The sequence below is a fragment of the Coregonus clupeaformis genome, chromosome 13, assembly GCF_020615455.1.
Source record: "Coregonus clupeaformis isolate EN_2021a chromosome 13, ASM2061545v1, whole genome shotgun sequence".
NCBI lineage: Eukaryota > Metazoa > Chordata > Actinopteri > Salmoniformes > Salmonidae > Coregonus > Coregonus clupeaformis.
Genome location: NC_059204.1, coordinates 6909338 through 6928349, shown reverse-complemented (window position 1 = coordinate 6928349; position 19012 = coordinate 6909338). Strand labels below are relative to the sequence as shown.

Genomic DNA, 19012 nt, shown 5'->3' with positions numbered 1-19012 from the left:
TAGGTCAGTACCCGTGCTTTTAGTAACATTCCTAATGTGTGATGAGAAATTGAGTTCAGAATCTAAAATAACACCTAGGTTTTTTACCTGTTGTTTTATCTTTATTGCCCGTGAATTAAAATGTGCGGCTAGATTCTCTCTCTGTGCTTTGGCTTCAACAATAAATCACCTCGGCCTTGTCTTGATTTAGCTGGAGGAAGTTGTGAGCCATCCAAGAATTTAAATCACTAATACAGTCTAATAATTTATCCGCAGAGCTAAAATCCTCTGGTTTATCATGCAGGTTTGTCAGGACATTGTAATTTATGAAGCTCATTCTAAAATAAAGACATGATTTCTGGCCCAGTGGATTGCACTGTGTGTTTAAACCACAATTTGTTGAATTAGGTGTTAGTTAAGGGCTGGAACAAAAACCTGTAAACTCCTGTCCTGTGTATTAAATAAAAGCCTGTGGCTGTCATGACTAAATTTGCCCACATGTACTGAACAAGCTTATGAACGTTGGAGGTTAATCTCCTTGATGTCCCTCACTTGAGGATTACTTATTTTGTACAATAGACTGTGTTTTAAGGACTCATACACAGAGGGGAAAATCAATAAAATGTTTGATATTTATTTAAAATGACAAGTGTTGATGTCTCCACGTTTCTGGTTTTCAGGCTTGGGCATCTGGGGCCTCAATTATCAATATTTTGTAGTATGAACGGAATTTAGAATGTTTTTAAACATAGGAAAAAGTGTGATTTATCAAACAATCCTACGAGCGTCATACGCACTCCGGTAGGAGATACATGTAACCATTGATAAATACCAATTGTTCTCAGTGCTCATGCACGACCTGTAACGATCCCGGCTGTCTGAGTCGGGTCCTGTCTGGTGACTAGTTTTTCCTGTTCGTAATCTCCAGTTTCCCGAGGGTTCGGGAACGCTCCGGGGAGCGCTCTTGTTTTCCGCACCTGCATCCCATCAGCAATCTGCACACCTGGTCCTGATCATCACCCTTCTTAGGCTCTGGCCGAACATCCAGTTCCTGCCGGATCGTTAGCCATGAACAGTAGGTTTTGTCAGAGTATCAGTCCTAGAGCGTCTAGCGTTAGTTTTGTTGTTTTGTACCTTGTTGGTTTTTGGTTTACTTACCTCCGTTTTTGTCCCATCTGCAGTCACTCGTCCGGAACCTTCACCCTACCTCTGCCTGATGGTCGGCGGCTGCCGAGCCATCACTGGACCAACAACTGCACCCTCAACAACTCATCCACGCCGCCCGCTCTGTCCCTGGATTATTCTGCACCTTTTTTGAATCTGTAATAAACCCTCACCTTCGTTCAACTCTCCTTGTCCTGGTCTGCTTCTGGGTTCTGTCTGAGGGAACCGTGACAGAACGATCCGGCCAGTAATGAACCCAGCGGACCTGGACTCTGTTCGCCATGCCATTACCCAGCAGGAGAAGATGTTGGGCCATCATAGCACGGTACTACAGGAGATCGCGTTGTCAGTTCGAACCTTTCTTCCGGTCTGACGGAGGTCCAGAACCAACGCCAGTGTCCGTGGAGGACCCACTACCGGTTTCACCCATCTCGCCTGCCGCTTCTGAAGTTGTGTCCCTCCGTGAGCCCAAGGTTCCGACGCGGATAAATATGAGGGGGAGCTGGGAAGATGCCGTTCCTTCCTTATGCAGTGTGGATTAGTGTTCGATCTACAGCCCTACTCTTATGCCACAGACAAGGCTAGGATAGCCTTTGTGATTGAGTTGCTGCGTGGTCGAGCGCTGGAGTGGGCTTCAGCCGTTTGGGAACGACAGGATCCCTGCATGGCTTCATACCAGGGGTTCACGGCCGAGATGAGGAAGCTCTTCGACCATTCCGTCCGAGGGAGGGACGCAGCTAGGCGCCTGTTTTCTCTTCACCAAGGAACTCGCAGCGTGGCCGACTTCGTGATCGAGTTCAAGACGTTGGCTGTGGAGAGTGGGTGGAACGAGGAGTCTTTGCAAGCGGCCTTTTACCAGGGTCTGTCGGAGCAGCTCAAGGATGAGTTGATCTCTTATCCGGAGCCTAGTGACCTGGACAGCTTGGTAGCCTTGTCTATTCGGGTGGATAATCGAGTCCGAGAGCCGAAGGAGGGAGAAGCAATGGGGTCCGTCCAATCGATCAGCTTCTCAGTTCCCAGTCGGGTCGGGTGGTGGACCAGAACACGTCGATCATTCTCCACCACAAAGGATTAGTGGAGAGGACCTCTCTCCCGATTCTGAACCCATGCAAGTGGGGCGGCACGGGTTAACCAAGGAGGAGCGTCAACATAGACGTAAGACCAACTGCTGCCTCTACTGTGGTCGCTCGGGACATTACATCTCCACTTGTTCCCGGGCGGTCGTCAAACTGCCCGGCTCTGCTAAAGTTGGGAGGACTGTTAGCGAGCCAGTTTCAACCTCTCAGTACCTCTGTCAGACCCCGTTTCCGGCTACCCTTGTGAACAGGAATCAGAGCTTAGCGCTTTAACGCTTTTATCGATTCAGGTGCCGATGGAAGCTTTCTTGATGCCGAGTTGGTGGAACAGCTGGGGCTTTCCAAGGAGCAATTGCCGGAAGCCATTGAAGCGACCACTCTGAACGGCAGTAGTCTGGCACGTATCACGATGAGGACTGAACCGGTTAAGATGCGGTTGTCGGGGAATCATTCTGAGATGATTTCATTCTTCATTCTGCCGTCTTCCCATGTTCCTCTGGTCCTTGGATACCCCTGGCTGAAGGAACACAATCCCACGTTCGATTGGGTGACGGGCAAGGTAACGAAGTTGGAGCCTTGATTGTCATGCTAACTGTCTCAAGACTGCCTGCCCCCATTCGGTTCCCAGTCAGGTGATTGAGGCTAAACCCCCAGATTTGTCCCTGGTTCCCGAGACATATCACGATTTGGGGGAAGTTTTCAGTAAGCAGAAGGCTCTGTCACTCCCTCCCCACCGACCATATGATTGTGCCATCAACCTGGTCCCTGGAGCTGTCTACCCCAAGGGAAGGTTATACAGTATCTCCCGACCTGAACGTGAGGCGTTGGAGACCTACATCAAGGAGTCCCTAGCTGCTGGTCTCGTCGGTCCTCGTCATCACCCCTGGGGGCAGGATTCTTCTTTGTGGGTAAGAAGGATGGCTCTCTTCGACCGTGTATTGATTATCGGGGGTTGAATGACATCACGGTCAAGAACAAGTATCCCCTGCCCTTGATGAGTTCTGCCTTCGACTCCTTACAGGGTGCTACGGTGTTCACCCAAGCTAGACCACGCAATGCGTATCACCTGGTCCGGATCAGAGAGGGGGACGAGTGGTTGACGGGTTTCAATACACCGATGGGTCACTTCGGTATCAGGTGATGCCGTTTGGACGACCAATGCTCCAGCGGTATTCCAGAGTATGGTGAACGACGTCCTGAGAGATATGATCGGTCTCTTTGTGTTTGTTTACCTGGATGACATTCTGATCTTCTCGAAAGGAACCTTCCGACCACGTCCAGCATGTCCGGCAGGTTCTGCAGCGATTGTTGGAGAATCGCCTGTTCGTGAAGGCCGAGAAGTGCGAGTTTCACGCCCACACGACATCCTTTCTCGGGTACATCATCTCCAGGGGAGAGATTAGGATGGACCAGGAGAAGGTTAGAGCGGTTCTGGAATGGGCCCAGCCCGGTACGAGATTGCAGCTCCAGAGATTTTTGGGGTTTGCGAATTTCTACCGCAGATTCATCCGGGGATTACAGCCGTGTGGCCGCTCCATTAACTGCCTTGACTTCCAGTATCAGGACCTTCAAGTGGAATCCGGAGGCGGATCGATGCGTTTCTGGATTTGAAGAGGCGATTCACCAACGCACCGATTCTCTCTCAACCGGACACGGCCCGTCAGTTCGTGCGTTGAAGTGGACGCGTCTGATGTGGGAGTTGGCGCCATCCTGTCGCAGCGATGCTCCACGGACAGTAAACTCCATCCCTGCGCCTACTACTCGTCGCCGCTTTCGCCTGCGGAGAGGAATTACGATGTGGGTAACCGGGAGCTTCTCGCGGTGAAACTTGCCTTGGAGGAGTGGCGCCACTGGTTGAGGGGGCGGAGCAACCGTTTATTGTCTGGACTGACCACAAGAATCTTGCTTACGTGCAGTCGGCTAAAACGTCTCAACTCCCGTCAGGCCAGGTGGGCGTTGTTTTTTCGGACGATTCAAGTTTTCCCTGACGTTCCGACCTGGATCTAAGAACGGCAAGGCGGACGCCTTGTCCCGGATGTTCTCCAAGACGGAGGAGAGTGGGTCCAAGACCGAGACAATTCTCCCCCGAACTGCGGTCGTGGGAGCAGTTATGTGGAAGATTGAGGAGGAGGTGCTGGCGGCCCTTCGGACTCAGCCCGGTCCCGGTAACGGTCCACCCGGTCGGTTGTTTGTGCCTGAGTCGGTTCGTCCGGCTGTCCTCAAATGGTCCCACGCCAGCAAGATGGCTTGTCACCCTGGCGTGGCTCGGACAATGGCGTTTCTTCGCGAGACGTTTTGGTGGCCTGCCATGGCCGAGGATACTCGGGGTTTGTTGCTGCCTGTCCAGTGTGTGCGCAGAATAAGAGTACCAATCGGCCCAGCTCTGGACTACTTCACCCCCTTCCTATTCCCCGGCGACCATGGTCGCATCTGGCCCTGGACTTCGTCACTGGGTTGCCCGCTTCTGAGGGGAACACGGTCGTTCTGACTATCGTGGACAGATTCAGCAAGTTCGCCCACTTTGTGCCAATTGCCAAGCTTCCCTCTGCCTCGGAGACGTCCGAGATCCTGGTTAGGGAGGTTTTCAGGGTCCACGGTTTGCCCAGTGATATCGTTTCCGACCGTGGCCCTCAGTTTACCTCTGCTGTCTGGAAGTCCTTCTGTTTGGCCATTGGAGCTACAGTCAGTCTCACATCTGGTTTTCACCCCCAATCCAATGGTCAGGCGGAGAGAGCCAACCAGAAGATGGAATCCACGCTACGCTGTCTGGTCTCTTCCAACCCCACCTCCTGGGTCTCTCAGTTGCCTTGGGTTGAGTATGCCCACAATACTCTTCCTACATCTGCCACTGGGATGTCTCCCTTCCAGTGCCTGTATGGCTACCAACCTCCCCCTGTTTCCTTCTCAGGAGAAGGAGCTCTCAGTGCCTTCTGTTCAGGCCCATATTCGCGTTGCCACCGGACCTGGCATCGGGCCAGAAAGGCACTCCTTAGAGTTTCGGACCGGTATCAGCTCCAGGCGAATCGTCGCCGGATCCCCGCTCCCACCTATACCATCGGAGATAGGGTTTGGTTGGCCACACGGGATCTTCCGTTACGGACTGAGTCTAGGAAGTTGTTACCGAGTTCATTGGTCCGTTTGTGGTGGAGAAGGTGATCAATCCAGTGGCAGTTCGACTCAAACTACCGAGGACGCTCAGAGTCCATCCCACCTTTCATGTCTCCTGCCTCAAGCCTGTCTTCCTCAGTCCTCTGTTGCCTCCTCCGCCTCCTCCTCCTCCTCCTCGGATGATCGGAGGTGGTCCTGCCTACACGGTGCGTCGCATCATGGATTCCAGACGGCGGGGCCGGGGTTTCCAGTATCTCGTGGACTGGGAGGGGTATGGCCCTGAGGAGAGGAGTTGGATTCCGCGGCGACAGGTCCTTGATGCGGACCTCATCAGTGACTTCTACCGCCTCCATCCTGGCGCTCCGGGAGTCCGCCCGGTGGCGTTCGTGGAGGGGGGTACTGTAACGATCCCGGCTGTCTGAGTCGGGTCCTGTCTGGTGACTAGTTTTTCCTGTTCGTAATCTCCAGTTTCCCGAGGGTTCGGGAACGCTCCGGGGAGCGCTCTTGTTTTCCGCACCTGCATCCCATCAGCAATCTGCACACCTGGTCCTGATCATCACCCTTCTTAGGCTCTGGCCGAACATCCAGTTCCTGCCGGATCGTTAGCCATGAACAGTAGGTTTTGTCAGAGTATCAGTCCTAGAGCGTCTAGCGTTAGTTTTGTTGTTTTGTACCTTGTTGGTTTTTGGTTTACTTACCTCCGTTTTTGTCCCATCTGCAGTCACTCGTCCGGAACCTTCACCCTACCTCTGCCTGATGGTCGGCGGCTGCCGAGCCATCACTGGACCAACAACTGCACCCTCAACAACTCATCCACGCCGCCCGCTCTGTCCCTGGATTATTCTGCACCTTTTTTGAATCTGTAATAAACCCTCACCTTCGTTCAACTCTCCTTGCCCTGGTCTGCTTCTGGGTTCTGTCTGAGGGAACCGTGACACGACCTTGGCTATTTGAATTACAAAACTCCCCTAATTAACTCACCAGCATTACGACCAGGAATACGACTTTCCCGAAGCAGATCCTTTGTTTGCTCTCCCCAGGGCAACTGAACTGATTCCAGCGGCTGACCCAAAACATCGCCGGCGGAAGAGAGGCACTCGGAGCGGCCTGCTGGTTCGACTTAGGAGGCGCGCACACCACCAACCGCTTCCAAGTATTCTACTCGCTAATGTTCAATCTTTAGTTAACAAAGTCGACGAACTACTGTCAAGGATTTCTTTCCAGAGAGACATCAAGGCCTGTAACAAACTCTGTTTCACGGAAACGTGGCTCTCTTGGGATATTCTGTCGGAATCGGTCCAGCCAGATGGGTTCTCAGTTCATCGCGCAGACAGGAATAATTATCTCTCCGGGAAGCAGAAGGGCGGAGGTGTGTGTTTCATGATTAACGACTCATGGTGTAATTGTAGTAACATAGAGGAGCTCGAGTCCTTCTGTTCACCCGACCTAGAATACCTCACAATCAAATGCCGACCGTATTATCTCCCAAGATAATTTTATTTGGTTATAGTCACGGCCGTGTATATCCCCCCTCAAGCCGATACCACGACGGCCCTCAAAGAACTTCACTGGACCTTATGCAAACTGGAAACCACATATCTTGAGGCTGCATTTATTGTAAACAGGGATTTTAACAAAGCAAATTTGAGGACTAGGCTGCCGAAGTTCTATCAACATATCCACTGTTGTACTCGCGCTGCAAAAATCCTCGACCATTGCTATTCGAACTTCCGGGATGGTTATAAGGGCCTCCCCCGCCCTCCTTTCGGCAAATCTGACCATGACTCCATTTTGCTTCTCCCTTCCTATAGGCAGAAACTCAAACAGGAAGTACCCGTGCTGAGGACTATTCAACGCTGGTCTGACCAATCGGAATCCACGCTTCAAGATTGTTTTGATCACGCGGACTGGTATATGTTCCGGGTAGCTTCCGAAAATCATTTAGACATATGCACTGAAACAGTGACTGAGTTTATCAGAAAGTGTATAGGTGATGTTGTGCCCACTGTGGCTATTAAAACCTACCCTAACCAGAAACCGTGGATAGACGGCAGCATTCGCGCTAATCTGAAAGCGCGAACCACCGCATTCAACCATGGCAAGGTGACTGGGAATATGGCAGAATACAAACAGTGTAGCTACATACTACGCAAGGCAATTAAACTGGCAAAACATCAGTATAGAGACAAAGTGGAGTCGCAATTCAACGGCTCAGACACGAGACGTATGTGGCAGGGTCTACAGACAATCACGGACTACAAAAAGAAAAACAGCCAAGTCGCCGACACCGACGTCTCGCTTCCAGACAAGCTAAACACCTTCTTCGCCCACTTTGAGGATAACACAGTGCCACTGACGAGGCCCACTACCAAGGACTGTGGCCTCTCCTTCTCCATGGCCTACGTGATTAAGACATTTAAGCATGTTAACCCCCGCAAGGCTGCCTGCCCAGACGGCATCCCTAGCCGCGTCCTCAGAGCATGCGCAGACCAGCTGGCTGGTGTGTTCATGGACATATTCAATCTCTCCCTTTCCCAGTCTGCTGTTCCCACATGCTTCAAGAGGGCCACCATTGTTCCTATACCCAAGAAAGCAAAGGTAACTGAACTAAATGACTATCGCCCTGTAGCACTCACCTCTGTCATCATGAAGTGCTTTGAGAGACTAGTCAAGGATCATATCACCTCTACCTTACCTGTCACCCTAGACCCACTTCAATTTGCTTACCACCCCAAAAGATCCACAGACGATGCAATTGCCATAACACTGCACACTGCCCTATCCCATCTGGACAAGAGGAATACCTATGTAAGAATGCTGTTCATTGACTATAGCTCAGCATTCAACACCATAGTACCCTCCAAGCTCATCATTAAGCTCGAGGCCCTGGGTCTGAACCCCGCCCTGTGCAACTGGGTCCTGGACTTCCTGACGGGCCGCCCCCAGGTGGTAAAGGTAGGAAACAACATCTCCACTTCGCTGATCCTCAACACTGGGGCCCCACAAGGGTACGTGTTCTGCCCCCTCCTGTACTCCCTGTTCACCCATGACTGCGTGGCTAAGCATGCCTCCAACTCAATCATCAAGTTTGCAGACGACACAACAGTAGTAGGCTTGATTACCAACAATGACGAGACCGCCTACAGGGAGGAGGTGAGGGCTCTGGGAGTGTGGTGCCAGGAAAATAACCTCTCACTCAACATCAACAAAACAAAGGAGATGATCGTGGACTTCAGGAAACAGCAGAGGGTGCACCCCCCTATCCACATCGACGGGACCGCAGTGGAGAAGGTGGAAAGCTTCAAGTTCCTTGGCGTACACATCACCGACAAACTGAAATGGTCCACCCACGCAGACAGTGTGGTGAAGAAGGCGCAACAGAGCCTCTTCAACCTCAGGAGGCTGAAGAAATGTGGCTTATCACCTAAAACCCTCACAAACTTTTACAGATGCACAATTGAGAGCATCCTGTCGGGCTGTATCACCACCTGGTAAGGCAACTGCACCGCCCACAACTGCAGGGCTCTCCAGAGGGTGGTGCGGTCTGCCGAACGCATTACCGGGAGCAAACTACCCGCCCTCCAAGACACATACAGCACCCGATGTCACAGGAAGGCCAAAAAGATAATCAAGGACATCAACCACCCAAGCCACTGCCTGTTCACCCTGCTATCATCCAGAAGGCGAGGTCAGTACAGGTGCATCAAATCTGGGACCGAGAGAATGAAAAACAGCTTCTATCTCAAAGCCATCAGACTCCAAAATAGCCATCACTAGCACATTAGAGGCTGCTGCTGCCTATTGAAATCACTGGCCACATTAAGAAATGGAACACTAGTCACTTTAATAATGTTTACATATCTTGCACTACTCATCTCATATGTATTTACTGCATTCTATTCTATAATATTATTCTGTATCTTAGTCCATGCTGCTCTGTCATTGCTTGTCCATATATGTATATATTCTTAAATCCCATTCCTTACTTTTGTGTGTGTATTGGGTATATGTTGTGAAATTGTTAGATATTACTGCACTGTCAGAGCTAGAAGCACAAGCATTTCGCTACACCCGCTATAACATCTGCTAAACACATGTATGTGACAAATAAAATTTGATTTGATTTGATTTGATATACAGTGGCTCGCGAAAGTATTCACCCCCCTTGGCATTTTTCTTATTTTGTTGCCTTACAACCTGGAATTAAAATGGATTTTGGTGGGGTTTGTATCATTTGATTTACACAACATGCCTACCACTTTGAAGATGCAAAATATTTTATATTGTGAAACAAACAAGAAATAAGACAAAAAAAACTGAAAACTTGAGCGTGCATAACTATTCACCCCACCCAAAGTCAATACTTTGTAGGGCCACCTTTTGCAGCAATTACAGCTGCAAGTCTCTTGGGGTATGTCTCTATAAGCTTGGCACATCTAGCCACTGGGATTTTTGCCCATTCTTCAAGGCAAAACTGCTCCAGCTCCTTCAAGTTGGATGGGTTCCGCTGGTGTACAGCAATCTTTAAGTCATACCACAGATTCTCAATTGGATTGAGGTCTGGGCTTTGACAAGGCCATTCCAAGACATTTAAATGTTTCCCCTTAAACCACTTGAGTGTTGCTTTAGCAGTATGCTTAGGGTCATTGTCCTGCTGGAAGGTGAACCTCCGTCCCAGTCTCAAATCTCTGGAAGACTGAAACAGGTTTCCCTCAAGAATTTCCCTGTATTTAGCGCCATCCATCATTCCTTCAATTCTGAACAGTTTCCCAGTCACTGCCGATGAAAGCTAGCTCCCAAATCCAAGATGGCGAAGTAGTGCAGTTCTGTTTTTGTCGTGTGTCTGTAAATACCCTGTTTTTTTGTATTTTTCGTACATATTTCCCTATCAGACTTTTCATCCTTCTACAAAATATACTTTCCTGCAACCCGCCTCACTCAATGTGGAACGGATTCTATTATTGACTTACCTTTTATATAGAATCTCCAGTTGAAACTAGCTAGCCAGCTAACTAGCTACTTGCTATTAGCCACAGTTAGCGGTATTTCACCCAGAACATTGGATTTTTTTCTCGTGGGATTAATTTAATCACTGGATATTAATCACTGGATATTCGGCCAGTCTGCACAGCGCGTTATCGACCCAGAACATATCAGTTTTTCTGCCGGAATCACTGAATCACTGGACCTTTAACTCCGGATTCATCGCTACCAGCTAGCTTCAACTAAATGGACGCTGTGGTCTGGCTAATCATCCTGAGCTAGGCCCATCTCCCGGCTATCTACCTCTCTGTCAACCGGACAGGACCACCTAGTGTTGACACGGAGCCCCGCCGATCCTACACGACTGGTCTGCCGACGAAATCGTCTGATGTGGTTACGACGACGTCGACCACGAAGATTCCATCTGCTAGCCCCGGCCCGCTAGCACACGCTAGCCGTGGCCTCTTACCTGCTAGTGCTTTAGCAGCCTCCGAACTATCCTATTGCTGTTCACCGGACCTTATGATAACTCAGCTATACAGCTGATGTCTGCTGGACTGTTCCTTTTTACGGTACTACATCCTGTTTATGTTTAGCCTCAGCCCAAACATGGTTAGCTTATTGTTGTTTCGGTTATTTCTAATTGTACTATTTCACTGTAGATCCCCCAGCCCAGCTAAATCTGCCTTAGATAGCTCCTTTGTCCCACCCCCCATACACACAGAGACCGACTCAATTGGTGCCTCTAGTGATACTATCTCTTTCATTGTTACCCAACGCTTAGGTTTACCCCCACTTTACTCATATCCTTCCATATCCTTGTCTGTACATAATGCCCTGAATCTTTTCTACAACACCCGGAAATCTGCCCCCTTTATTCTATGTACCCAACGCACTAGAAGACCAGTTCTTAAAGCCTTTAGCCGTATCCTTATTCTAGTCCTCCTCTGTTCCTCTGGTGATGTAGCGGCTAACCCAGGCCCTGCAGCCCTCAGTATCACTCCTACTCCCCAGGCGCTATCATTTGCTGACTTCTGTAATCGCAAAAGTCTTGGTTTCTTGCACGTAAACATCAGAAGTCTACTTCCTAAGTTTGAGTTATTCACTGCGTTAGCACACTCCGCCAACCCTGATGTTCTAGCAGTGTCTGAATCCTGGCTCAGGAAGGCCACCAAAAATTCTGAAATTTCCATCCCCAACTATAACATTTTCCGTCTAGATAGAACTGCCAAAGGGGGTGGAGTTGCAATCTACTGTAGAGATAGCCTGCAGAGCTCTATCATACTATCCAGGTCTGTGCCCAAACAGTTTGAGCTTCTACTTCTAAGAATCCACCTTTCCAGAAATAAGTCTCTCACTGTTGCCGCTTGCTACAGACCCCCTCAGCCCCCAGATGTGCCCTGGACACCATATGTGAATTGATTGCCCCCCATTTATCCTCAGAGTTCGTACTGCTTGGTGACCTAAATTGGGATATGCTTAATACCCCGGCCATCCTACAATCCAAACTAGATGCCCTCAACCTCACGCAAATTATCAACGAACCTACCAGGTACAACCCTAAATCCGTAAACATGGGTACCCTCATAGATATCATCCTGACTAACATACCCTCTAAATACACCTCAGCTGTCTTCAACCAGGATCTCAGCGATCACTGCCTTATTGCCTGCGTCCGTAACGGGTCCGCGGTCAAACGACCACCCCTCATCACTGTCAAACGCTCCCTAAAACACTTTAGCGAGCAGGCCTTCCTAATTGACCTGGCCCAGGTATCCTGGATGGATATAGATCTCATTCCGTCAGTAGAGGATGCCTGGTTGTTCCTTAAAAGTAATTTCCTCTCAATCTTAAATAAACATGCCCCATTCAAAAAATACAGAACTAAGAACCGATATAGCCCCTGGTTTTCCTCAGACTTGACTGCCCTTGAACAGCACAAAAACATCCTGTGGCGTACTGCATTAGCATCAAATAGCCCTCGCGATATGCAACTTTTCAGGGAAGTTAGGAACCAATATACACAAGCAGTCAGGAAAGCAAAGGCAAACTTTTTCAAACAGAAATGTGCATCCTGTAGCACTAACTCCAAAAAGTTTTGGGACACTGTAAAGTCCATGGAGAATAAGAGCACTTCCTCCCAGTTGCCCACTGCACTGAGGCTAGGAAACACTATCACCACCGATAAATCTACAATAATCGAGAATTTCAACAAGCATTTTGCTACAGCTGGCCATGCTTTCCATCTGGCTACCACTACCCCGGCCACCAACTCTGCACACTCCGCTGAAACTTGCCCATGCCCCCCCGCTTCTCCTTCACACAAATTCAGACAGCTGACGTTTTGAAAGAGCTGCAAAATCTGGACCCCCTACAAATCAGCTGGGCTAGACAATCTGGACCCTTTCTTTTCTAAAACTAGCCGCGAAATTGTCGCAACCCCTATTACTAGTCTGTTCAACCTCTCTTTCATAACGTCTGAGATCCCCAGAGATTGGAAAGCTGCCGCGGTCATCCCCCTCTTCAAAGGGGGTGACACTCTAGATCTAGTAAAAAACTAAACTAAATACATGCTTTTCAATCGAACGCTGCTGGCACCCGCCCACCCGACTAGAATCACCACTCTTGACGGGTTTGACCTAGAGTATGTGGACAACTACAAATACCTAGGTGTCTGGTTAGACTGTAAACTCTCCTTCCAGACTCACATAAAGAATCTCCAATCCAAAGTTAAATCTAGAATCGGCTTCCTATTTCGCAACAAAATAATATAATAATAATATGCCATTTAGCAGACGCTTTTATCCAAAGCGACTTACAGTCATGCGTGCATACATTTTTGTGTATGGGTGGTCCCGGGGATCGAACCCACTACCTTGGCGTTACAAGCGCCGTGCTCTACCAGCTGAGCTACAGAGGACCACAAAGCCTCCTTCACTCATGCTGCCAAACATGCCCTCGTAAAACTGACTATCCTACCGATCCTTGACTTCGGCGATGTCATTTACAAAATAGCCTCCAACACTCTACTCAGCAAATTGGATGTAGTCTATCACAGTGCCATCCGTTTTGTCTCCAAAGCCCCATACGCCACCCACCACTGTGACCTGTACGCTCTTGTTGGCTGGTCCTCACTACATGTTCGTCAGTCAAACCCACTGGCTCCAGGCCATCTATAAATCACTGCTAGGCAAATCCCCGCCTTATCTTAGCTCATTGGTCACCATAGCAGCACCCACCCGTAGTCTGCGCTCCAGCAGGTATATCTCACTGGTCATTCCCAAAGCCAACACCTCCTTTGGCCGCCATTCCTTCCAGTTCTCTGCTGCCAATGACTGGAACGAATTGCAAAAATCTCTGAAGCTGGAGACTCTTATCTCCCTCACTAACTTTAAGCATCAGTTGTCAGAGCACCTTACCGATCACTGCACCTGTACACAGCCCATCTGAAATTAGCCCACCCAACTACCTCATCCCTATATTGTTATTTATTTTGCTCTTTTGCACCCCAGTATCTCTATTTGCACATAATCTCTTGCACATCTAGCATTCCAGTGTTAATACTATTGTAATTATTTTGCACTATAGCCTATTTATTGCCTTACCTCCATAACTTGCTACATTTGCACACACTGTATATATATTTTCTGTTGTATTTTTGACTTTATGTTTTTTACCCCATATGTAACTCTGTGTTGTTTTTATCGCACTGCTTTGCTTTATCTTGGCCAGGTCGCAGTTGTAAATGAGAACTTGTTCTCAACTGGCTTACCTGGTTAAATAAAGGTGAAATAAATAAAATAAAAAATACATTTTTTTACATTTGACATTTTAGTCATTTAGCAGACGCTCTTATCCAGAGCGACTTACAGTTAGTGCATACATTAATACTGTACATTAATAATTAACATTTAATACTGCCCCCCCGTGGGAATCGAACCCACAACCCTGGCGTTGCAAATGCCATGTTCTACCAACTGAGCTACATCCCTGCCGGCCATTCCCTCCCCTACCCTGGACGACGTTGGGCCAATTGTGCGCCGCCCCACAGCACGATGCTGCCACCACCATGCTTCACTGTGGGGATGGTGTTCTCGGTTTGCGCCAAACATAGTGTTTTCCTTGATGGCCAAAAAGCTACATTTTAATCTCTTCTGACCAGAGTACCTTCTTCCATATGTTTGGGGAGTCTCCCACATGCTTTTTGGCGAACACCAAACGTGTTTGCTTATTTTTTTCTTTAAGCAATGGCTTTTTTCTGGCCACTCTTCCATAAAGCCCAGCTCTGTGGAGTGTATGGCTTAAAGTGGTCCTATGGACAGATACTCCAATCTCCGCTGTGGAGCTTTGCAGCTCCTTCAGGGTTATCTTTGGTCTCTTTGTTGCCTCTCTGATTAATGCCATCCTTGCCTGGTCCATGAGTTTTGGTGGGCGGTCCTCTCTTGGCAGGTTTGTTGTGGTGCCATATTCTTTAAATTTTTTAATAATGGATTTAAATGTTTCGGATATTTTTTTATAACCCAACCCTGATCTGTACTTACATTTACATTTTTACATTTTAGTCATTTAGCAGACGCTCTTATCCAGAGCGACTTACAGTTAGTGAATGCATACATTTTCATACTGATGCACAACTTTGTCCCTGACCTGTTTGGAGAGCTCCTTGGTCTTCATGGTGCCGCATGCTTGGTGGTGCCCCTTGCTTAGTGGTGTTGCAGACTCTGGGGCCTTTCAGAACAGGCGTATATATACTGAGATCATGTGACAGATCATGTGACACTTAGATTGCACGCAGGTGGACTTTATTTAACTAATTATGTGACTTCTGAAGGTAATTGCTTGCACCAGATCTTATTTAGGGGCTTCATAGCAAAGGGGGTGAATACATATGCACGAACCACTTTTCCGTTATTTATTTTTTAGACGTTTTTGAAACAAGTAATTTTTTTCATTTCACTTCACCAATTTGGATTATTTTGTGTATGTCCATTACATGAAATCCAAATAAAAATCCATTTAAATTACAGGTTGTAATGCAACAAAATAGGAAAAACGCCAAGGGGATGAATACTTTTGCAAGGCACTGTATGGTCAAAATCATCCCTTTAAAGCCCGTGGGGAATATACAACGGTGTACCATGAAATACAAAGGCCCAACCAAAAAACAATAATTATCCGAGACTGAGAGTTGCTAGTGTCAGAGATTGAGTACAACCAAAACGTTTTATTTGGCTTGCTCAGTTGTGGCTAGACCAGTAAAAAATAAAAAACATAGCTAAAAAGTGGACAATTCAAGTTGCTTTAGCAATGGCAAATACATTTCAAATGAGTAGACAACACTCACCAATAAGCCATACATCCTCAACAGCTCCTTCCTGTAGGCGTATAGACCATCATAGCTGTTCTGCAGAATGAACGAGTCGTGCGTTCCACTCGGCCACCTTGCCACCACATTCAGCAGTGTATTTTGCCCATCACATAACCTATCACCTGCATGTTAAGAGTGAAAACCTTCTCTTCACATAGTTGAAATCGTTTTGGGAGGGTCACATAGTTGAAATCGTTTTGGGAGGGTGTAGTGTATTGAGATTATGATGTGGTTAGTGTTTTAAGTGGAACCAGAGAGAATGTTGATTTTAGTATCAAGAGGGAATGTTTTAGTGTAACGCCACATACAACAGACAGGAAGTGTGTTGTAGACAGGGGAGACTGGTGATTGGCCAGAAGAGGGAGCATCTTTTTGCATTGTTTATAAATAGGGGGAAAAACGAAGGAGAAGGCAGAGCAGCCATTCTGAGGCGTCGCTCTCCGGGTGTCATGTCACCTGTCACTTATGCTGAAGCTTGTGATCTGAATAAACTTATGATCAAGGATTCAGTATGAGCAGACTCCTTTGTTTATCAGCAATAATTGCCACCACTCACTCGATACGACAAATGGCGCCCAACGTGGGGCTGGTCTGCAATCCTCCTCTGCTGCATTTGTAGCCGCCAAGCTAACTCAAGCTAACTCGGTCTGGAGTCATGACCAGACAAGGGTGAGTGTTCCTCACAGCTAAGTTGTTAGTTTTGTTACTGCTTGTGTACACTGGAGGAATGTACCATTACGACCGTGCCCGGGTGGCGTTTTTGCTGATGACTGGGGGGTCTGGCTAATCATTATAAAATTTTAAAAACAGCGCAAAAGTGGTTAGAGTTTATGGAGTGTTTATAGAGATGTGTTGCTTGAATAGTAAGTCAAGAACAATCGGGGCCAAGATATGTATACAATTTTAGAGCATTGCAGGTTTAGATAAGCCCTCGTGACAAACGGGGTGACCGCATGGTGGGCCATAAAATCCTGGCAACGCGTTAGGAGTTTCAGGTCAGTCTTAGACTGGGGTTGGTGGGACATTTCTTGGGGGTTGCTTGCTCATCTTCTGTCCGACGGGATATCTGCATGGGGGGGACCGCTCATAAAAATAGCCATACTCACGGCAGAATAAATTTAGGAACATAGAAAAATGAATTTAAGACGCAATGCGGGTTTTGTTACATGTTGTAGGCCGCAGTTAGCTAAAGGCTAATGCTAATGCTAAATGCTAAATGTGTGTTGTGTCACATTGTACCTAAAGCTAATGCTAATGCTAGTTGCTAAATGCTAATTGTGTTGCGTGCTACATGATAACCTTAACCTTAGAGGTCCACTGCGATGGATTCAAGCCTCTTAAACTTGTTTGTATGTGGGTGGAACTGAAAGTTCTACGCAAATGTGAGTTCTGTTATGTGTTATTGTCTGGCTATAAGTGTAAAATAGAGAACTGAGGTAGAACGCTAGCGTTCTATGGTGTGGTAAGCATGGGGTTAAGTGGATGTGCGCATGCGCTTGATTTTACGGGGCTAAAACTACGACATGCGGTTATGTGCTAAGACTACAAAACTGCATTGTGGGTAAAGGTCATAGGTCCCATCTGGGGTTACCCTGCAAGGGGGAGACAGAGAAATAGACAGACAGAGGAGAAATTTTAACACGAATCTTCTAGTTGTTACATCGGCGGATGGTTAAAGATGAAACTTGTTTTATGACCTATTGAATTTATAAATTAGATATATGGTAACGGATTATAATAAATTGAATTAAATAATTAAAAGACGATTAAAATTAAATAAAATGTTTTTGAGCGATCGATAATTATTCCTGAGTTAATTCTTAGAGCGAATGTAGAACGAACGAATATTGAATATGGTTGAAATAACTCAGTGATTGCATTAACTACTAAAATCTGTTTCTGTGTCTTTGTTCCCTTGTCATATGAGAGACAGGAGAGAGAGAGAGGAGATACAGGAAGTGATGACGTACACGTCACGTGACGCGACAGAGGATCAAGTCAAAAAAAAAAAAGGTTTTGAGATGACAATTTCACATAGGCTTGGCAAATACTATTTCATTAAAAATTGCATTTTGGAGGCTATGTGCATCACTGGGGTTTGATTGGAATTGTGTTGGGAATCAAGGACTGACATTATTGTCTAAATTTAAGATAATTAGGGGTTATAGAGCAAGGGGTTACAGGCTTTGTTTTTGGGATTGCTTTGAAGTTGACTAATTTACATTTACTTGCATTTGATGGGTTGTGGTAAGATAGCCAACATTAATTGATAAATTGGTGACATAGGATATAGGAATAAAAATTTGTTTTAATTATTCATGATTTTTAATTGATTTATTTAAAAATCAAAAATAAATAAATAAAAATTTTTGGGGAGTTGTTAGGTTTATATTAATAATTAGAGGGGGGAAGCCATAGGCTATACAGTCTAAAATAAAATAATTCACGATAAAGGAATATAAAAGAGTAGTTACAATGGGGAAGAACGACATCAAGGCTATAAAAGTCAGTACACCGGTTGATATAATACAAAATGGTAATCCTTTAACTAGAGTATTGCTAGGTTATCCGGCAAATGAAACAAAAGTTGCCCTTCATTTTCAAACAAAAACTGATAAAAGATTCCAGCGATAAGATAAACAAAGCTATAGAGATAAGGCTAAGGGAAGTACAGCTTAGGGATGTTTATCCTCAGCTTCCGGTGATCATCCAGGAGGGTGATTATTACATCAGAGATGAAGATGAACGAATAATAGATAGAGGACAAGCAGAAACGACGATGAAGATGAATCAAAACTCCAGAAGGAAGAAAATGAGATGTCTGGAAGAAAAGAGGGAGGTTAAGGAGGATGGAACTTAAAGAAGATGAGGATGGTGAAGATGAGTGATTGAGAAGAGGTCATGGGTGGATATGACTCTGTGATCAGAAGGAAGTTGGCAAGAGAGGAAAGAAGAAGGATACTAGAGATTTGATCTCTGATGGAAGTTGAAGGAAGAAGGATACACGAGATTTGATCTCTGATGAAAGCAAAGATGAAGAAAGCGATGAAGATTTGGAGATTAAAGGTGCTTTATGTTCAAGAGGATTTTATCCTACAAGGACTGGCACAGAAGAAATAGAAGGAGATATAGACCGAGGCTTATCAGGCCTGGAGGAAGCGAGGACTTTGGGAGAGGTAAGAGAGCTAGAGGAACAGCTCGAGACGTTGAAGAGACAAGGAGAAAACCTGCTGAGAACATTTTTAATCCCAAGAATTGGAGGAGAAGAAGAATACATTGAGGCAAAGATGCTGAAGAAGATGATGGAAGATGATATTTTGAGGACAGAACTTAG

The 19012-nt window shown here is 46.8% G+C and overlaps 1 long non-coding RNA gene across 2 annotated transcripts in view; it reads right to left on the bottom strand.

Annotated features, from left to right (window-relative positions):
* Window positions 1-19012, bottom strand: part of LOC121579099 — a 94051-nt gene that overhangs the window by 42837 nt on the left and 32202 nt on the right. The gene's annotated exons all lie outside the window — the stretch shown is intronic.